The sequence below is a fragment of the Durio zibethinus genome, chromosome 1 (assembly GCF_047325235.1).
Source record: "Durio zibethinus cultivar Kanyao isolate XHJ-2024 chromosome 1, ASM4732523v1, whole genome shotgun sequence".
Taxonomy (NCBI): domain Eukaryota; kingdom Viridiplantae; phylum Streptophyta; class Magnoliopsida; order Malvales; family Malvaceae; genus Durio; species Durio zibethinus.
In genome coordinates, this window is record NC_143162.1 from 31,528,077 (window position 1) to 31,551,844 (window position 23,768).

The following is a 23,768-nucleotide window of genomic DNA, read 5'->3' on the forward strand; positions in this document are numbered from 1 at the left end:
ATCCATGTGAGATGCCCCCCCCCCCGAATGAATTAAACAAATATTCCGTGTCACAATGATAATTTTTTCACAATAATAATAATAATGAGGATTATACATATAGTTAAGTATAATAACAATCTTGTGATCTATTAATATAATATTAAACATTTTATTTTAATAATTAAGATTCAATATTTAATTAACAATAACGTGATTAGTTGGTAATATTTGACAATCTCTATTAACGTTTTACTTGATGGGTTGGACATATATACAATTGATTTATTCTCTCCGAAAGGAAATGATTTCAATTAACGTGTTAAACTCTTAATATTGTTAAAGATTCGCGCTGTTTTAACACACATATGATATTGATATGGATATAATGTATAATTTTTCACGTCATATTGATGTTAATTTGATTTATGATAGGGCGGCCTTTGCATTATCCAGCTTTGTAGTTTTGGTCTTCAATAAGACATTAATTAACGTATCTAAATAAGTATATTACACGTACTGATACAACCAAGATATTGACTAATTAATTAAAGTAAGGCAATTGACGACAAAAATTCTTGGAGGGATTCTTTTTATAGGAGGAGAAGTAGTGGAGAACTTGGCATGCTTTATCAAAGGAAGTTCTAACTCTCTCTATATATGCAACATGAAAAGAGAGTAGGATGGAATTTTAGTCCAATACAAACTGATCAGCCACCATTGTTAAACAGCTGCCAAATAAAGGAACTACATGCATATGTTTTATGCCTTATAAAGAATGATTGCCCCTCTAAATCCTACTAATTATAGGTTTTAGGTTTCTAGCATTAGGTAATATTGAAGTTGATTTTGACTTTGTTAATATTGCCAGCTGAGTCTTATTTACTTGGTCACTTAGTTCCAAACTCTCAAGTCAAACAATATGGAAAAAGACCGATGTTTTTGTTCTTGATTTATTGTGGTTTGTTGGTAAAATATTAGAATTTTTAAAATTTTTTTATCTGAACTTCTTATCCTTATATTTATCTGGATGAAGATGATATTGTACATAAACTTCTTTCAACATATAACTTTTAAGCGTCAGCTATTAGAGTTGGTAGAATATTAAACTCTTAATTAAAAGTAAAATATACTATACATAATTATAAAATGCCCTTGACCAGTTAAATCATAAAACTATATTTATATCCAATTTTTTCCCTATATATGGACTCAAAACATTTTGAAAACGGTAAGTTAACGTATATAGCGAAGGTCCAAGGCTGAAATAATGAAGTTTGGTGCGACTAGTTAAAGGAAAGCAGGACTATGAATTTAAATGCCCTGGAAACTGGAAATCATCTGATCTTCACCTCGAAACTTCGACTAATGAAATGGGGATTGAAAGGAACGTTATTGTTATCAATGTCTTCCAGGAAGCTGTGACATCATCCATGAGTTTTCCTTAAGCAAACACGGTCATGACATTCCACAAAAACCTGTCCCCTTACTAGAAAACCAGATTCTAACGAGGAATACATTTGCGTGTTTTCCCATTTAAACAGTATATCGTTTCCTGGAAAGCTTTAATGGATGATCTCAGAACCTTTTTTTTTTGTTAGGACTTGTAATTAATTTTTAGATAACAAGTAATTGTGAAAAATACATTCTCTAGATCATTATGTCAACTGTTTTTTCTTTCTAACAAAATGGGTAGACGTCATCAGTTTATTCTTTTGGAATCTGTAAGTTGGTTCCACATTCACCTTTGGTATATGATATTGGTGCTTTAGTAGGCAAAGTTGGTAAGTGATTTTAATATATTCACACCATTGCACAGAATTGCGCACATATATATATGTGTGTGTGTCAAGGTACACTAACAAGATTCTTAATTTACAGGAAATTATTTGTTAATTCATTCTTTGAATTGACATGTTCTTATCCTACTAAAATTTTAAATTGTAGAATTAGAAATTATTAGCCCATGGAAGGATCGGGAAAGAAAAAGGAACAAGTTAAAAGAACTTGATGCAATATTCTATTGCTTTCCCAAAAGCCTATAATATACAAGGCTACAAGCAGGATGATGGTGAAATGTAAAAGATCTGATGATGATCGAAGACAACGATAATGACAGTGATGATGATGGTGGTGGCGGCGACGGTAGTGACGCTGGTGGTGATGAGGAGATTGATCATTGGTGATCTCCAGAAATTAGTCTCCTCTTCTGCTAAGTTATTGGTTCTCTTGTTGATTAAGGCATTAATCATGAGTATAAGGATCCGGGACAAGAGCTTTAAAATATTACATCATCCATGTTTAATTTAGTTTTGTTAATTACCATAATAACATCTATGTTAACTGTTTGATGACAAAGCATTTATTGATTGGAAAAGACTTGGAAGCTATTGTTGCAGTCCATAAACTGAAAACTGAGGTACCAAGTCCATAAACTGATCACCACATGGGGATCCATCAAACACTGAATTTAACTATTTATTTTGTTATTGGTAGGAACTAGAATATTAGCAAACATCATTTACTTTCCGGAAGAGTTATATAACTTGATATTATGGCTTACAGGTTATAATCTGCTACTTTACTCTTAATATGCTCTTTCTGATCTGTGCCGAATATGCGCTGAGGAAGAGGACAGTACGTAACAACTATATGTTTCCAGGATTAGCCAAACTCGCCATGTGATCGATAAAGTGGCTGTTCGATTCTTTTCAGTCTGGTATGGGAATGGATTTACCTTTGCGGTAAAGAGTTTCATATCATGATGCAATAGGAGAAAGCACGTGCCTCCATGTTATATATTTTTACATCTACCAACAAGCTAGGAATTCCTGAAGAATCCTGAAGGGAAAGCAGACAATTTTTTTTTCATCTCTTTCTTCTGTCTTCTGCTCTGTTACTTTAAAACATTTAGCTTGAGATGGTTTGTGGCGTCTCAAACGGAAATTGAGATGGTCTAGAGACAAGTTTTGCCAGATTTGTAACGTATACTTATTTCTTCACACACGAAATCTCAGTAGAATTTTTTATAAAAATATTCCAATTATTAAAATTTAAACTTCAAACTTATTAAACAATTTGAACTATACATTAGCAAGTAGTTCTTTTAATTTGTACCCCGTACACCCCAATCAAAAGTTCAGAGTTTCATTGATAATCTCATATTACCTTGATTTTGTTATTGATAAGATGAAAGGCTTGCTGCTTGGACTGTTTAAGAAGAGAAAAAATAATTTTTTATGCAAAAAATCTAGATCGCTGATAGCGCCCGACGGCATACCTTCGAAATATAATAATAATAAAATTAGCCCTGGACAAGGATTGGTTTGTTTTCTATGTTGACTAAGGAATAGGGTAGTGATCCAAAAATTCGTGCCATTAGCTGCACAAGGAGAATACAGAAAGACAAAAGGGCGAAAAGGGTGTCAGCTAAAACAGTTTGATGCATTGCCGAAATTCATTCCCCATATATATTTTCCCGTACGTGAGCAGATATTTCTCTATTTCAATATCAGGACAGGTCCTAAGTTTCATAAAGAATTTGTATTGAATTTATAGATTATTCATTAAGAAAAATTATAGATAATGGGATTTGAATTATGATCGTACAAATGATCTATTGAAATTTTACAAATTCAATCAATTTCTTTTGACTGCATATATTTCTTTAAATTTACTGATTGTTTCAATCTTTCACAGGAGTAATTCAGTTTTCTTTTTTTAATATAAAAATAAAAATTCATCAACAAGTGAAAAAATTTATTAACCCCATGGGAAAAGGAATTGCAACCCAAAACAGAAAAAAAAAAAAAAACAATGCCCGAAGCGTAGACCAAGAATGTGAAGAGGACACCTTTCCGAAAGCAGGATCACACAACTGCCATACATCTTGATGAGGTCATATACGATTTGCTATTTCCAACTTAATCTTAATAATGGGTTTTCTTTCCCTGTAATGAAAAAGATTATTCAATGTTGGATGCTCCATTTATTTTTGGCCTGTCATTTGCAACTAAACAAAAGAAGTATAGACAAGTTGCTTTAAAGTGGTGGAGAATTTCAACAAGTTAGAACACGATGATAGTAGTAATGATAGAACATTCCAACAAGAGATCATCATAATTAAATTAGCGTATCAATGGAGTGAGTTTGGAGATCTATATCTAAGTTTTGGATTTAAAAGTCTTACGATTTTATCTTATAAAAAATATTATACAAATTTAGATATATATATATATATCATATTATATTTATATATTTTTTCAATGTGAGATTCGAAACGTCATAATTTCTTCACTTTTAAAGTTTTAACATCTTGATCAAGTCAAATTTAATCGTAAGACCAAAATCACATATGACATTAGGATATTAAAAGTGATTTCCTACATTGTAACACTTAATTACTCCGATAATATAACACAATTCTCATCGACTGATGATCGCGTTAATATTATTTGCAAAAATTAACACTCATGTGAGTTATTGTTCACTTTAATCCGAAAATTTTATAATTTTATTTTATAAAAAATATCTCATAAATTTAAATTTTTACATATATCTTATATCATATCTATATACTTTTTCAACGTGGGAAAAATGTTAAAGTGAGAAGTTTCAAAATGCTGATGTTAGTTTGCTGTTCAACACTGTTACAAGCACATGAAATTGTTGTTGTTTTTTTCTTTCTTCTTTTAAAGTAAAGACAAGTTCCCGCTATTGGGGATGACTCATCACTAACGATTCGCATAAGCGAGAAGCCGCTGATCATAGTGGGATGCAGCAGGATTTGCTTATATATAACTTTATAAGCTTCACAAACAAATCTCGCAATTATAATTAGTGGGACACCAACGAAGTGATAAGATAGCTTTAAATAATGAAAAGCATTTGATTTTGTCATCAAGAACAATCAGGCTTAATATCCAAATGAAAGAAAGGAAAAGCATACGGAAACATCCTTTTCTGGACACTGTTTGTCTGTGGAGAGGAATTTATTGTTGTAGAATTGGGATGACTGTATCCCTCACTATGAGAAATCTACGTTTCTGCATCCCAATCCCGAACAAACAAGTAGGAACAGGCGACTCTATGTAGCGGTGATGATGTCCATATCTATAATGCTGCCTCATTTAAAATTTATTTTCCCTTTACCCCATTTTTGCATCATGACACTGTTTGCTCAGCTTCTGAAAGAATGCGCCCCTCACTTCATTTGCGAGATTCCTCACATGTTTATCTTTACATCCTAAACCAAGATTAAAAAAAGGGTAAGTGTAGCAATTCGAAATTTTTATGGGCTAAGAATTGAAACAAATAATTGGAGTAACTGGTAGAGAACAATTTAGGGGCTACTGGAAAGGAAAGAACCTCACCAATTTGGAGGAGAGCCCTTTTTACTTGGAAAGAGTACTCTCTGTTTGGTCCTGAGGGGCCTTCAGCATGAATAATTCGTTTGCACAGGACGGGGAAAAAGGAGGAAATAACGAATCAGAACTGGATATTATTGCCAGAATTGACACCAATATATCTAGAGATTCGCAGTAAGAGGTGGAGCAACAAACGTGATTGAGCAGATTATCAATAATAAACCACAGCACAAAACTGGTTTTTGGGCTTTTTTCTTTTTTTTTGTTCTGTAGTTGATCTGAGGGGGAGATTTTTCTCTTCAGAAGAAGATTTAGCCACAAATTTCAGCAATGATTCTAGGATTTGATAATATAAAAAAAAAAAAATGCCATTTCTAGTTTTTTCTTGGCCAGTTCCATTTCTGGTTAATAGAGAAAAAAATAAATAGTTTTAAATTTATTTGACACTTCATAAACAACCTAACTATGAGCCTATAGCGTATTGTACCTCAGTTTTTAGTATGTGTTCACATGCTCTAAAACAGCTTTCAGAGTTCAGCTATGTCCTTTCCGTTGAAAAAAGGCAAGGATTGGGAGACGGTTCAACAGTTGAAGTACTGAAATCAGCACATCAACAAACAGCAAATAAGGACTCGACAGCATTATGTGAAACCATTACATAGTCAAATCAGTGATTTTTAGTGTGCAGAACTTCCGGCTAGGAATTTTATCCATCCTCAGAAAGGTCATCACGAAAGTGGTCCAGCTCTGTACTGTTTTCTTTTGGAAAGACAAGGTGGCAAAGGCTCAAGGCACCCAAGTAAATTGGCGGTTCGTTTGCCGCCCAAAGTCAGAGGGCGAACTTGGGTTAAGGATTTAAAATCCTGGAATCAGCCCCGCATTTTAAGGAATTTATGGGCTCTACTCTCTCAATCTGGATCCTTATGGGTAGCCTGTGTGAGAACATATGTGTTAAAGGGCAGCAGCATCTGGCACGTTTCTCCTTCACAACATAGCAGTTGGAGTTGGAACAAGCTACCGAGGCTACAAAGTGTTGCTCTAACTTTCATTCAGCATTGAAATAGGAGGATGGTATGATTGAATTTTTCTAATAAATAATACACTTCTAGTGCCTGGAATGCGAGGAGAAAGTTGATTGGCATAGGATCATTTGGTTTAATTATCATATCCCTAGACACTCTTGTTTCATGGATGGCCATTCTTGACAAACTGCCTACTAAACAAAGACTTTGTAGTTGGTGCATCAATTCTAACTTCTTGTTTTCTAATCAGGTAGTTGAATCCGGGTTCATTAAAAAAAAAAAGTCGGTTGAATCCAAGGATCACTTTTTCTTCAATTATTTGTTGATCAAACAAGTTTGCTTACAAGTGTTGAAACTCTATGGGATTAAATGGCAAGTGGACACTTGGCATCCTGAATATTTTTGGACCAAAACTAGCTTGCAAGGTAAACCTCTTTTGGCTATTATCCTTAAACTTGCTTGGAATGCTTTCACCTTGACGTCTGGATGGAAAGAAACAAAAGGGTACTTGGAAACTAGAGTAGCAGTAGTGCTAATATTTGGCAGTTTGTCAAGGATGCTGTTGGTGCAGGCTCTAAGATATTCAACATTTTATTGATAATTCTATTAATAGGTTTCTTTGTCAAAATTGGGATCTTGATGATAAAAAAAGTTTGATTAATTTGTTTGTTTTTACCCTGTCCCTTTGTTGGTTTGCTGGTTTAAACTTTGATTCTTTGCAGCAGAACTTCTTGCTCATTAATAAAATCTCATTCATTCATCCAGAAAAAAGAAACCATAAAGAGATTGAAGAAATACACTAAAAATTAAATGCATAGATAGAAATAACATACTTGGCAATCTCTTCAAGAGGAGCAGGCCTCAAATAGTTCTTATTAATTTTCTTGTCCGAAGATCCTATGTAGCTGAAAATTTTGGTGTAAATCTAGATCTAGTTATCTTCAATAATAATTTAAGAAAAAAAAAAGATCAATGACAAAAAAGCACTTGCACCACTACTCCGGAAACAGCTGGAGTTGTAGCTGTGGTATCCTGAAACAAATTTCAGTAGAAATACATGAATAACGAAGCCACATTTTACTAGCTTTTCTTAACACATGCATCAGCATTCAAAACTAACAGTGAAGAAATCAAGATAAGCTTTCTTGTTATACTGCTTCTCCTTCACTTCTAAACACTGCACCCAGTTAAGAAATAGAAGGAAGAAAAAGATGACGATCACAAACTGATGAAATATTTTAGGCCAGTAAGTAAACCACAGGCAAGCAAACAGAAACAAGAGGCAGAATTATACAGAAGGATTGATGGGCCACTGATGGATAAAATTTTGGAGAAAACAATCTATTATATCTAACACAGGATTCAGAACCATACTGTTAGTGCAGTTTCTTTATCTTCTTTCTTGGATATCTTGTAAGCAGCTCCCCACTAAGGCCTCACAAGATTGAAGAACTATTTAGTTCACATATCAGCACAGTAGAATTTTTCACATGGATAACAAAACAAAATATTGAAGTCTGCATATCCCTTCAAAATTTTCTCAAATAATTGTTAATTTGCTGCATTTGAATTAACAAAGGTCAACAAAGCCATATATTTTTTTATCAATAAATACCAATAACTTATTATTCTCATTATTGAGTGACCACTGATACAAATTGTAGTCCTCAAGTAACGGTAGCAAAAAAATCAATCAAAGCAGATGATAACTAATTGGCAAAAATAACTTACACAGAGTTGCCCATAAGCAGGCTCCAGGTGACAGTTCTCCCTGGATACTTCGGCGTCCCTCCGTGGTCAGTACTTCCTGTTTTAACCAAAACCCATTAACCATTCCTTAAGCTACTCACCAAAACATAATCTTTTTTTAAAAAGTACATACTGAAAGACGGGCTCCAAGGGAAAAGGAAGGACCTTGGTGAAGGACACGGCGAATAGTTTTTGATGTAGCCAACAAGACGATCATCATAGTTGAACCCAGCTTTCCAAATATGAGAGCCGTATCCAAATGCCCACATCTCCTTTGTTAGTGTCTCTTCCGAGAGAGCCGACAAAAAGGACTTTGCCGCGGCTAGATTACGGGAAAGAAAAAAGAAACAGTGCCGAACTGCCAACTGTTTGTTGATGTCGTTTGCACTTCGGCATGGACAGTCAATATCCATTTGGACTTGGGAGTTTGAGGCTTTTGGTTGGCTTTGGACATTTTGTTGATCAATGAAGGAAACGAGCCCAAAATTGATGTTGGGTTTTTTTAATTTTTTTGTTAATTCAAGTAGACTTGTAAGTGAAGACAAACAAATAATTTGTGTGTACGAGTGTTTTTTTTTTTTTAATCTTAAAATGATTTTCTTTTTGTTTTTGAAAGTTGTAACTTCGTTCGACTCTTCTATATAAAGGACTTTTTTTTTAAAGGTTCTATATATAGTTTCTCACATCAAATTGATTACATTTTGCCTTGAAGTTGAATATTAGAGAGTATATTTATATTTGAGTGGAACATCATTTTCATGACAAATATTAATAAATACGGCATTTATTACAGTAAAAGGATTACTGATTTCTATTGATTAGACAAGGCATAAGATTCAAGGAAATTGTGTTAAAATCCTAGAAGAACTGCTACACTTCCTTTTTTTTTTTAATTATTATTATTATTATTTTTTGTTTGGAGCGTACTGAACTTGGGAGTTAAAAATGGGAAAAAAAAAACCAATTTCTTAGATCCCACTCACTTAGGCCTCGACAGCCATTTGGGTCACAAAAAAATTTCCATGAAACCCCTTTGGCCCATTCCCAGCAAGGAGTTGGGCTACATTCTCACTATCACTATGAAAAAATGAAAACAAAATAGGGAGCGTGAGGAGCAGTTATGGACCTACCAGGGCAGAGCCCACATGATTCTAATCATGCCCTGTAACCAGTCCGGCATGCCCACTGAACGATGAGGTTACGCCAACAAAATTTTATCACAAGAAAAAGTTTATGCAAGTATCTACACGGTTGAAAACTCACCATTTGTCTTTGCGTTCCATTTTTATTTGGACATCTGCAGTAAGAAGTATTAATATAGCATCTAATTATGACTATGAACGTTGAAGACTAATCAGACATTTTAGTGATGTCTATTCTTTTGTAATTACTAAGATTCTGGCTATTTGATGTTGACAACTGATTTAGAACACATCCTATACATAAAAAGACATGCAGTAATGTAAATGTAAGTTATAGTTGTTTCAGAGACAAGCTAAATTGGAAAAATAAGATCAGCCACCGTACCATTGAGGTCAAGTTCTTGCTACATGGGGGAAACAGAGCAATAAAATCTTAAGTGGGCTTGTTCTAGGTCCCAAAAAATTTTGGATACCGATCTTTATGAATGGTTTGTAAATATTGGATATAGAAGAGAAAATATTGCATCAACTATCATTGTGTGTCAAGACTAAATATTGAGAATATGTCACACAATAGATTCAGTTTTTGTAATAATAGAAATTATGATGCTATGATTAGAATAATATTTAGGATATCTCTTCTTAGGATGAAACATTCCATAATCACTAGTATTCGATAGTTCTAGCGATTTAATTGAGAGAAGAGAAGAAGATCAAATCTATTCTTACACGAGTGGATTTGATGAGGACAGTCTTGTTAGGCAAGCAAGTCGGTCGAGTTTGGTGCCAATCCGAAATGTGGGCTCGTCCATTAATCGATGGATCTTAATGGAGGAGGTTTAATTAGAAAGAAATAAAGAATAAAGGTTGGTAGTGGCCCATAGCATGTATTCTGTATAATGACGAGCGCATTTTAACATTTGATTTTGAGGGAATAATTAAAATTATATATATTTTCATTCCTTTTATTATTTAAATTTAAGAGTTAATATAATATACAGTATGTATTTAATAAGAATATATTAATTTTTTCAATATTTTTTTAATTTTTACATTTCCTAATCTTTATATTCACATTTATTATATATGTATAAAATATAAATACTTAAAAATTTTTTTTGATCAATTAACGTAATTTATTCAAAGTTTTATCAAACCAAAAAAATAAAAAAGATCACAAATATATAAGAAGATAAGTGCTAGCTAAAAAAATACAATTTGGTATTTGGTTGAAAAATTGTAATCTTGTTGGGAAAACTAGAAAAGTTAATTTATTATTATTAATTTTATAGTTTACATGAATGTAACTTAATATTTATTACAGATCTATTATTTATTTTTAAGAGTTTATAAATAATAATTGCGGATATAATAAATAAACAAATAATAATGTGATTTTAATTCCTTATAAATTACAATTATTAAACTTAAATTAAAAATAAAAAAATAAAATTAACAATAATAATTTTAATATGAAAGCTAATTGGATTAAATTTAAATATATAAAATAATTATAGTATATATATAATATAATATATATTAAAGAATTAACGAGTGCTAAAACCAATTGTTTATGCAATTATCTTTCCATACCTGCTTATATAAAGAAGTATATCATGCTGTTATATGAAAGAGTGAGAAATGTTAGGGCCAATTTCTTTTTTTTTTTTCTATAAATAATAAATTATGAAGTTTTAAAAAGTTAAAGTTAAAAATTTACTATCAACAGTTGCCGATTTCAATTTTATAATCTATCAGTTTTTAAGCTATTATGACTAGGCTCGTTAATAGAATAAATATTTAAATAGCTCTTCATTTAACAATCCTTAATATAAGCATTAAAAGGTTTGCAAAATTTTGGGGGGCTCAGGCTCGAATGAGGCTCCCTCTGTGCACAATGATTTCTCGAATTGATGAATATAGAGTTTGTTCTTTTCTAACATGCCCCATGGCAATTCTTTTTTCTTTGTCACTCGTGATTGATCTTTTGTTATTTAATTTGTTTACATGTTGTTAACAACTTTTCTTAAACCATTTCCATTGCAATTATAAAATTCACTAGCGTTGTGCACAGCAACCTTTTTTTTAAGCAGTCAAAGCAAATATAACATAACATTCAAAAAGATTAAATATAAAATTAGTGATACAAAATTTAAAGCGGTTGAATATAAATGTTGATAATTGTTTTGAGAATAAAAATTGAAGTGACCATGAATGTTATTAAAAAAAAGAAAAGATTTTAAAAAATGAAAAAAATTAAAGAAGAAAAAAGTTAAATTCATGTGGATAACAAAATGAATGTAGTGTTTGAAAGTTTTTAAACAAAAACTCTAATTCTACATACTCAAATGTAGTTTTAGCTTTTTTTTTTCAATGAAAAATTGTGTATAATCTTTTTCAAATGTAGTTAGTGTAAAAATTTTTTGGAAAAAAGTTCACTTACAAAAGTTATAGGAATTGGTCTTTGCTAAAGAAAATAAATTCAATAGAATGATAGCATGGTAAATATGTAGGATATAAAACAATGAATAAGTTTAGATAATAAACTATAGTTGCTTAAACATGTTATTACAAAAAGCTCTATTTTTGGTTGAATACTTGAATCGAACAGGCCAGCGTATGCGTTTCTCTAGGACCATGAGGATGACATCGATGTTATGTGTTGGAAGGTATTGTTTGTAAAATGCGACATGGATTTGTTGAATTTTAAAAACAATTTAACAAATAATGATTAACAATATTTAATTTATGTGTTATTTCAAAAATTTAAATTATTTAATTATGATAGAACTTATATGAAAGTAGTTTATAAATGTTGTATTTTGTCATGGTAAGTTCAAATGATGGATAGTCAAAACTATCGTTGTCAAATTCAGTTATTTCATCTTTATTAGCCTTAATTTTGCCATGCTCGTTTGACTTATAAATTGTATCATTAAGATAAATAATTTTGCTAGCCATCTCTTTTTGCATCGATTGACTTATTATGATTTTGCTTTCTGATTTTTGAAGAAGTCACCTGCATTGTTTATTTTTCCTCGGTTATGAAGATAAAAAAAAATAGAATTTTAAGAAAACATTGTAAGATAATTACATTGTTTATAAATGAAAAATATTTGAAATTAAAGTTTTTCCTATTCTTGCTTAAAAAATCTTTCCTGTGATAACAATGCCACTTTTAGCATATAGAATGGCATGAAAAAAATGAATCATTGTTGTATTTCAAGTTGAGTACATCACTAGATTGCAAACAGTGTGCATCATCAAAAGCTTCCCTACCATTTTGAAAGCATAGTTGGCTGTTGATCTTAACCAAACACATTTTGAATCAAGTAAGATATAAACCTTCAAGAATTATAGTTATTAGAGTTTTAACATATTGCAAATGTATCTTTATAGAATCCATCGAAAGTCTCTACAATCATAATATTTATTTCAAAGAATTTGTTAACATAAATTTGAACATAGATATGTATGCATAGTTAATTAGAATTAACTTTTTTTTCACATTGATCATCACAGAAAAACAAATAAGTAATATAAACCATACATATAAAATATGCAAAGAAATTTGTTACTTTATTTATTAAGTATTGACAAATTTAGAATATATGGAGTTAAATTGTAGAACATTAAGATAACAAACCAAAGAATAGAAATTAACGAATAGTTTATTAAAAATTTATATTGATAGGAAAGAATATATATATATATATATTATTTCCTATATATGCTAACATAATAAAGTAAGAATTTGACTTATTTTTTTTTGATGAGATTCTATGTGAATAAGGAAAAAAATTTTGATTATATTTTTAATAAGTCCTGAATTAGGCAAAAAAACATGTGTCTTATGAAGGTAACGAGGATAAGAAAAAAGAAACTATGCTATTTACAAAACCTAAAATAGTTTTCTACATTTCAATCAAAAGAAACATAGCAAAATCATAACAAATAATAGCAAAAAAAGTATACAGTGGAGCATTTAGTTGAAATGTTGAGTGAGTAAAAATTGAAAAGATTGATAAAATGTCTGTTTTTCATTGATATCTATGATTAAAAATGGCAACAAAAAATAGAAAAAGAAGGAGATTGTTATAAAACAATTTGGTTACCGTTAAATCTTTAGAGATATCTTCATGTAAAATCTTGAAAATTTATGGAACATGGTCAAGAATCGCAATGTATTCCAGTTGTTTATCTTTTAGTTTCACCATTTTTTGTAGAATTCATGGTTTTTTCAAAAGCTTCAAAGATTTGTTGTTAGGGTTTATACAGTTTTAAAGAAGCAGTTTAACTAAACTTGTATGAGTGTTAGAATTCTAACCAGTTAAAAAGTTAAAGTCAAATAGTTTTAAAGAAAGAAGAAAAAAGTCAACCATTGTGTTTAATTAAAAGTGCAAATAATACGATTTTAAGTTGAAACATAGTTTTCAATGGGGGAAAAATTTTCCAAATTTTACGTTTTTTAAGGTATAAACATATTTGACTTAAATAAAACAATTTAAGCACTACGTTTCCATATCAGAAATGGAGTATTTAAACACTATATTTTCTATATTAGAAATAGATTATTTAAGTGATATTTTTAAATTTATTTTTGAGAATACAGCATCAATGAACCACTTTAGAAATAAATATAAAAAACTTAAGAGCAAAAACTTTATTTTTATGAATGGAGATAATAAGTTTATAAGGTTTGTTTTTGTGGAGAAAAATAAATAAAAAATAGTACTCACCACGTTTATGATACTAAAACTGTATTATTTAATTAAAAATGACAAACTTTACATTTTTGAAAGTGAAAATGTGGTATTTAATAAAAAAATGCAACTAATATGATTTTTAAGCATAAATGCAATTTAAACTTAGATTTTTCTTCAAATTTTACGTTTTTTAAATTATAAACATATTTTATTTAAATATTTATTTTTTGACATTACCTTTTTATATAGAAGTATAAATGGCTTGAATTGCAAATATTAATTGAAATGTTAAAATTGATATAATCTATAATTCATGTTTTTAATTATAACACTACTAAAAAAACTATTATTATCGATGGATTTTTACCAACAAAATTTTCTGTTGCCAATTACCAACGAAAATTTTAAAACACTTTTACCAACAGAATATTGATGGAATAAAATCCATAAGTAATCTATCGTTAGAAGTCTGGTGCAAATTGCAGCCAATTTTATTGATGAAAAAATCCGTCACTAATAATTACCAATGGATTTACCGACAAAAAAATGTTATTAAAAAAATCAAAATTTTTTTTCGACATTACCAATAGTTTTACTAACAGAAAAATACCTCTTTAAAAAATTCAAAAAAAAGTTTGGACATTATAGACGAAAATTGTCTGTAAAATTGTCAATAAAAATCAAAATTTTTTTATTATCAACAAAAAATTTTATCAATAAAATCATCACTAAAATTAAAAATTTCAAAACCCCCTTACCGTTGGTCCCTTTGCCCTAAAATTCACAAATCCCTAATTATCCACTTACACTTCCCCCTCCTTTCCTTTCTCCCATTCTCCCCCTTCTTCTTTCCTTGCTGCCACTCCCTCTCCTTCTATCCCTGTTGTCACTTTATTGCTGGCACCGCCACCTTGTCCCCTAGGTAGCTTTGGTGAGTTTTTTTTTTTTAATGAGTTTATTTTATATTTATTTTTTGTTAAGCTTATTTGTTGAGTTTAGGGTTTAATTTTTTGTTATAAAATTGTTAAAATTTGTTTCTATTTTGGTTACCAATGTGTTGAGTTTTTGTTAGTTAATTATTTAATGAAATTTATTTGGGTTTTGGTTTTATGTTTGTTAAAATTTTTGTTGGTTCTATGTTTGTTGAAATTTGTTTAGGTTTTGGTTATATATTTTTTTAAATTTGTTGGTGATATATTTATTGGATTTTTAATTTGCTAAGTATTAATGTTGAGTATTGTTAATTTTTGTTTGGATTTATTTTTTGTATTAGTTTTAGGGTTTTTTTTTTTATTTGTTGAGTTATTTACTTTTTATTTGTGAAAGTTTTGTTGATATTTATTAGGTTTTGTTATATATTTATTAACTTTTAGATATGTAAGATTTAGGATTCGTTAATTTGGGTTTATTGTGTATTAATATTTATATATATATTGTATGGATGTTTTATATTTGATATTTTCTAGATTTTAATAATAATTATAGAAATTAAAATTATTTATATTGATATGAGATTATAATTTATATATTACTAATAGCTATCTCATTTTGAAGTAATTTATATATTATTAAGATTTATATTTGTTTTGAAATAGTTTATATATTTGATAGTTTAGTGAAATTTATATATTATTAATTATTAAAATATTGTGGTTCAATTGTATTGATCAAACTTAATATAAATAAATTATATATTTATTAACTTTTAGTTATGTAAGATTTAGGATTGGTTAATTTGGGTTTGATGTGTATTAATATTTGTATATATTTGTATGGATATTTTATATTTTATATTTTCTAGATTTTAATAATAATTATAAAAATAAAAATTACTTATATTTATTTGAAGTTATAATTTATATATTACTAATAGCCAATGATCATTTTAAAGTTATATAATATTAATATTTATATTTGTTTTGAAATAATTCATATATTTGATAGTTTAGTGAAAATTATATATTACTAATTATTGAAATATTATGGTTTGATTGTATTGATCAAACTTAATATAAATAAATTAAACTGTTCTATTTTATTTTTCTTTTCCATAGTCTTTTGTGAATATGTGTTATGAAAGTGGGTTTAGGTGGATGTATAATCTGTAATGAATATGATTGTTTATTCATTTTCATCATATTAAGTTGTTTAATTTTTCCATTTCAATTATTTTGAAAGTAGAACAAGTTTCATATGTAGAAGTATCTCGATCAGAGAAATTCTTCGCAAAACTGATGGAATTGCACTAAGAAGCCAATATCAAAGGTAAAATCCTTTTATTAAAACCAATAATATTTTTTCATTAATGTGTTGTTTTGTAGTATGTATGATGAATTTTTGCAAGATCATTTATGCCATTGATGGATTATTTGTTAAAATAGATAAATAATTACCTTATATTATCATTTATTCATTTTTTGTTTGGTATAGCAATAATAGCTTATATGGTCAATCAATAAAATGTTTAATAATACAAAGGTTTAACACTTTATATGACTTTAATTAATCATATTTTAATTCAATTAGGGTTCAATAGTGGTCAAAGTTTGCTCTTGGATGTACTCTTATTTAGATTTAATGGATACATGACTTAAAAGTTCTACAATGGTAGGGAAGAATTTATTGGATATGCTTATTCTTAACCAGCCTTTATTAGTAATGGGAATATTAGGTGTCATTGTACCGAATATGAAAATAAAAGGTTTTTAAAAATGATATTATGCGTTAGCATCTTTATTATAAGCGATTTACAATAAGTTATACGAGTTGGATCTCATATGTAGAGTTAAAAGTAGGATAAGCTTCTTTAATAAATAGAGATACCTTTAAACCAACAGAGGAAATGAGAATAGAAAATTCCTATGGTAGAATGGTTATGGATGTTGTATATCCTAATTTTTGGGTGGATGCGACAAAAGAATTGGGTATGGATGCCAATGAAGCAAGAAAAGCATTAGAGGAAGAGCCAAGTGTAGAAGCGACAAGCTTTCATTCTTTATTGAATGATGTTGATGAACCATTATGGTGAGGCTGTACAAAACACACAATCCTCTTTGCAATGTCTCAACTTTTAAATTGTAAATTAGAGTTTAATATTAGTGAGTCATGTTTTGATTGTTTGCTGAGATGGTGAAGAATATGGTGCCAGTGGATGATAAGTTACTAGAAAACTTCTACAAAATGAAAAAAAAAGATGACTAAATCGAGATTTGGTTATAAGAAATTTTGTCTTTGTGAAAATAATTGCATGTTATTTTATAAGGAAGCAGTAAAATTGACATATTGTTTTGTTTGTAGTTATTCTTGATATATAAGGAATAAGTCTGATGGTGAGATAAAAAAAATTTTCTTATAAAATCTTATGTTATATACTATTGATATCAAGGCTTTAAAGACTTTATATGTTAACTAAAACTATTGAATATATGACATGGCATACCTATAACCAAAGTCATGATATTGTTCTTCAATATCTTGTTAATGGTGAAGCTTGGAAACATTTCAATCGTAGTTATAAATTATTTGCATTTGAAGTAAGAAATATACGATTAAGATTATATGTTGACAATTTTTGTTTGTTTGGCTTAAATATAAAACTATACTCTTGTTGGTCAATAATGATAGTGATATATAATTTGCTACGATGGTTGTGTATAAAGTAAGAATATATTTTATTGACTATGATAATTCCAATAAAGAGTAGTTTGGGTCAAAATATAGATGTTTTCTTGAAAACTTTAATATATGAGTTAAAATTATTATAGTTGAATGGTGTTGTGACATATGATGCTTATAAAAAATAAAATTTTCATTTGAGGGTGCTCTTTTACGGACAATTAATGATTTTCTTGTATATGCTATATTATCTGGTTGGAGCACTTATAGAAATTTATCATGGTTTTATTGTATAGGACAAGAAAAGTCATTTTGATTGGCTCATGGTAAGAAGCCTTGCTTATTCAATTGTTATTGTCAATTTTTGCCTCTTGATCATCCTTTTCGAAGACAAAGAGATAAATTTCAAAAAGAGTTGGGCATTACTCCTTTATTGTTCCATTATCAAGTGAAGAAATTTTGACTTGGTTTGATAGCTTTCCTGATATCATATTTGACACGAAATGTAATGATAAGAAGTTAAATAGTTTTGAAAAAAGTCATAATTGAGTGAAAAAAAATATATTTTGAGAGTTACCCTATTGGTCAACCAATTTAATTCAGTATAATTTTGATGTTATGCATATTAGGGGTAATGTCATTGATAATGTATTTAACATGTTTTTCTTTATAAATAGCTGACAAAAATTAACATCATAGAAAAAGAAGCATAAGGTGACATTTGATTTTGTTATCACGTTTGATATTAGCTTATAATCATTTGTGATGATAATTTTGTCACTAATATTGTGACGATTTACCTTTTGTCACTAATATATAAGATTTTATCATTTATTTTGTGACGATTATAGCCTTTAATGATGTTTTTGTTTATAAATAGCTGACGAAAACTAACATCACAAAAATTAACGCATAAGGTGATGTTTGATTTTTTTGCCACAGTAGATATTATCTTACAATCATTGGTGACGATCATTTTTTCACTAATACTACAACGATTTATCTTTCATCACTAATATATTAGATTTTCTTATTTTATTATGATGAATATAGCCTTTAATGACTTTTTTTTTCATAAATAGTTGATGAAAACTAACGTCATAAAAAAAAAAAAACATAAGGTGACGTTTTATTTTATTATCGTAGTAGATTCACAATAGGTGATGATATTTTGCTATCATCATATTAGACCTTTAATGACAGTGCAAATATGATGAATGTCATAACGTTTAATTTTTTATCACGGAATATACAAGGTGACAAAAAACAAATATTTAGTGACATTATTGTAAATGCTATGAATGACCAAATTTGTTGTAGTGTGAGGTCACTTGATATTGAGATTTGTGACAGAAAGTGAATAATCCTATAGTTCACTTTGTCTATTTTAAATGTTAGGTAGAAGTTCAGTTGATTATGTGAAATCAAGTAAAGTTATGGACTCAAGTTAAATACTAGAAGCATCTAAACCATCACATGTATGGTATTGATATCTAATGGTAAAGACGTGCTCCATAAAAAAAAGAGAGTAATATCGTAACATGTGTTTCATATCACATGTACATTATTTGACCAATAAGGGTAATAGAAGAATAGATCCTTGCTTTTTATCATGTGAGACCCTTGAGATCAAATGATATTATATTTAGTACCTTTAAGAACTTTTAACTGTTTCTTAAAGTTTTAATTCAATGTTGCTATCTTAGATTATTGTCAATGGTCATGGATGATTTGATCTAATAAGATATATCTGGATAGTAATTGAATTGAAATGGAGAGATTCTAAAAGAAAAAAGATCATTCTAATGTCACATTTGGTTATGTTTATAGGCCGGCCAATTATGTTTGGGACGTCGAATATAATTATGAATACACAAGTATATCATGCAATATGATAAAATAAAGATCATGAGGAACTTGAAATGTGATTGAATTGATCTAGGGTACTGCATACTTGCTCTACTTGTATTTGAGAGTTACTATACATACCTAATAGTTATACAAGTGACTAGATGTAATTTTGAGTTGCTATACGTACCTAATAGTCGTATAGCAACAAAGCTCTCAAAGTAATGTTGGTCGCACGACTTATTTCCTTATGTGAACCCATTGCAAAGAGTTCAAAGTATGTTGGTCACACAACTTATTTTCTTATATGATCCCATTGCAAAGAGTTGAGAAAACGTTCTCTTGATCATGAAAGTTTACCACCCATTATGCGCGAGTGGAAGTTGTAGAAAATATCCTCCTAAATGAGTGGAAAACATCCTATCAAATAACTGCTATAGGTAGTTAATTACAATTGGTTTGAATTCCAAACCAAGTGAAAACCACATGCTTACCCACTTCTTTTAATATGGATTTCGACCATAACAAAATGAGAGAAAATAAAATGGCATTTAGCCATTACATGAAGATGACGAAAAGTTTCTTGTAAAAGTCTTTTCCTCTTTCAAACAAAGCATGGCATTCAACCATCGTGAAATATGAGGAAAATGTATTCAACCAATGTATGATATAAGTCTCATTCATATGTGAGACTTTGTGATAATTCATATAGAAAATAATAGTGGAAAGAAAGATTGGCAAAGTAAAAGAATAAGATATTCCTTGCGAACTCTCTAAGGAATCTCATATTTCGATATTTAAGGACTTATGTTGGGGATAACGGATAATTTTTGAATCCATGATCTTATTTCCAACCAGTAAATCAAGCCGGCATCACTTTTGCAACATTTTGCAAAAACGCTTCTGCTATACTTCCACAAATTAAGTCTTTCTCATCATTTTTAATATATGATCTTGTTTTTTATACGATTATATTATCTTTTAACAACAAAAAAAATGAAAACATTCAATAGAAAGAAGCACAAATAAAAATTAAAAGAAACAGGTAATAAAGTATATAGTACCTTATGGTATACGACATCAGGTATAGTATGAATTATGGTAAAAAAAAATTGTTAGGAAAAAATGATTTCAAAACAATCACAAAAAAAAAAAAAAAGAAAGCATGGAAATCATACCAACCCTGACATCCTTTTAAATCACAAAATACATAAAGGACAACAAAATCCAATGACCACAAATAAAAAATCCATTAAATCACCCAATATCCCACAAAAGACAAAAGAGTGACAAACAATAGAATCGTGGGAAACAAAAGCCACAAATATCAATGACAACAAAGTCATGAAAAAATGAAGAAATAAGTAATAACCCAACAAACCAAAGAGAAAATAAAAATCACAAATAACAAACAACCCAAAAATTTTGAGAAAAATGGAATGAATCAAGGGAGACATTCGAGAAAAAAACCTAATAAAAATATAAAATCTTCATTCAAAATAACAAAACGAGAAACAAATTCTTAAAGCATCAAAATCAAACAATAATCACATCAGGAAATGATAAATTCAAAAGAGAATGAAAAATAAAACATAGGAAAACCAAGGAAAGAGAAAGTAAAGGAAAAAACCAAAAATAGAAAAATATAGCAAAAGTTTTAACACGCGATGATCAAAAGAAATGTGACATAATTCTAGCCACTATGTTTATGATTCAAAAAACATTGTATTTATTCTTTGAACACCACATTTCTAACATAGGAAATAGAGACAAAACAATTCCTATTTCTAACATTTTTATTCATTATCAATCACATTTCGAAACAAAAAAACGTGGTCTTGAATAATCATCAAAGATGTATTTGAATTAATAAACGCAATGTTTGTAACCAAACGTTACAATTTTAAGTATCATAAATAATTTTGTTCAATTAAATCAATTACTATGTTACCCATATTATAAACGTGTTTGATGTGAAAAAAAATCTATAATGGGAGAATACAACATAACAAATCAAGCTCAGCAAAGTATGATTCAAATGATCCACTATGTTAACAAAGCAAAAATGTTGTTTTTCTTAATAAAAAAATTAAATAAACATAGAATTACAATCATCCACCACATTTGTCCCTAAATCACTATTCAAAAGACTATGGAGACAACTTTATCAATATAGATTTACCACTTAAACTTTCCACCAACCCCTATCTTATTTTCATTTTAGTTAAATCAAGGAATAACTATCTTTTTATTTTTCACAAATATTTTTAAAAAAAATCAAAAAGAAAAAAAGAAAAGAGATCCATGAAATAAGCACATGGCACTTAACAAAATTAAAAAGTAATAATAATAAAAAGCAAAAAAGAAAGGAGAACTGTGAAACAATCACATGGCACTCCCTATGTATAGTCTTATGTTTCAGATAATAGCAAAATTTATTTTATTTCAACTACCATGTTTATTATTAAAAAAACATGGTATTTATTTCTCCAAACACCACGTTTATAACATAGGAACAGAGTAAAAGTAATTCTTTTATCTAACTTTTTATTCATTGTCAACCACATTTGAAAACAAAAAGAAGTGGTCTTAAACAAATCATCAAAGACGTTTTTAAATTAATAAATATGAAGTTTGTACCCTAAACTCTACACTTTTAAATATCATAAATATTTTTTTAAATTACACCAATCAGTACATTACCCATATTATAACGTGGTTGATAAAAACTACAACGTGACAAAATCAAACTCAACATAGTATGGATCAAATGATCCACTACATTTCAAAGTAAAAAACATAGTGTGTTTCCTTAAAAGAATTTAAAAAATACTAAATTACAATCACCCACCATGTTTGTTCCCAAATCAATGTTCAAAAGGCTACAGGTACAACTTTATCAATACAAAATTTATCTTATAAATAGATTTATCACCTAAACCTTCCACCAATCCCTTTATTATTTTTACTTTAATTAAATCAAGGAACAACTACCTATCTTTTTCTCATATATTTTTATAAAATAAAAAAAAACTCAAAAAGCAAAAATTTAAGTAGAATTAAGAAACAACCACATGAAACCCCCCAATGAAGAGTAGAAAATAAAAAAATTACCTAAAAAGCAAAAAAATTAAAAAAACCAAGATATAGCTACATATTACCCCAATGAAAAGTCCTACGCTCTATATAGTAGCAAATTTTATCTTATGGATTGCAAGATTTCGAGGCCTAAAAGTTATCATAATATATAGATCCATAAATTTATAACTAGAAACAACAAGAGGAGTCTCCACAAATCTTTTATTAAGGTGCGATTGGTCACCTAATGAATCTATCATTTTAAGGAGCTCCTAAGCTTGACTAAGGTTCCTTAAAAAATAAGTTCTGATCTACTAATTAGAACATGGTACGAGAGTTCGATTACATATAAAGAAGGTTATAGCACCCCCACATACTCATTCAAAGGATGGTACCATTTATTTTAAATTATCATAAGCTTTTGATTCTAATGGACTTAAATTTTAATATTGAAAATACTCCTTAAGATTTCATCAATCTGGTAGAATTCTTAAAAATAATTCCTCACCTCAAGAGTACTCAAGAATCCCATTTGTTTTCTTGGAGAGGCTCTGTTGTCGAAAAAAAGTTTAATCATTTTTATTTTTTATTAAAAATATATTTAATTATTTCACTATTTGGACCAAATTAGAAATATCTTCTCACTTAGAAATTTATTAAATAATCATCCATTTGTGTTTACTAAGAATTTCATCTTCAGAGTTTATTTTTATTTTTTAAAAGTTTTATTTCTAAATTTCCCAGGGTCAATTTATAATTTTTCTTTTTGATTTCTAAATTTTTCATCATTTGGTTCTATTTAATTTTTTTTTTTTTTATCTTTGGAAAAAAATAATATGACAATTATTTTTGAAGTTTAATTTAAATTCTTTAATCATTTGGGACAAATTTAAAGAAATTTCTCACTTAAAGATTTTTTAGAAAATTTACCATTTGAAATTTCTAAGAATCTCATCATTAGTTAATTAGTATTTAGTTTCAAAATTTTTATTAAAATTTCTTTTTTTATTATTTTTAAAAATTGAAAATAACTATTAATTATTATTATTAAAACTTTATCTAAATTATTTCACAATTTGGGACACATTTAAAAAAAAATTTCACCTAAAATTTTTTTAAAAATTTACTATTTAAAATCTCTAAAAATTTTATCATAGGATAATTAGTATTTATTCTCAAAATTTTTATTTTGTAAAAAAAAAATACTTTCTAATTCTTCTTAAAATTTAATAATGTAAAAATACTTTAAAAATAAATAAACAA

At 28.7% G+C, this 23,768-nt stretch overlaps 1 long non-coding RNA gene and 1 pseudogene across 2 annotated transcripts; one reads left to right on the plus strand and one right to left on the minus strand.

The window, feature by feature from the left end:
• Positions 1-703: 703 nt before the first annotated feature.
• Positions 704-2,774, plus strand: LOC111312312 (uncharacterized). The gene is made up of 2 exons (XR_016344186.1): positions 704-1,763; positions 1,861-2,774. It is a non-coding gene; the product is annotated as an uncharacterized LOC111312312 (long non-coding RNA).
• Positions 2,775-7,162: 4,388 nt separating this feature from the next.
• Positions 7,163-8,880, minus strand: LOC111311240 (gamma-glutamylcyclotransferase 2-3-like; annotated as a pseudogene). The gene is made up of 4 exons (XR_016344187.1): positions 8,282-8,880; positions 8,099-8,174; positions 7,742-7,795; positions 7,163-7,399 (listed from the first exon to the last, which is right to left on the minus strand). The product of XR_016344187.1 is annotated as a gamma-glutamylcyclotransferase 2-3-like (transcript).
• Positions 8,881-23,768: the final 14,888 nt, after the last annotated feature.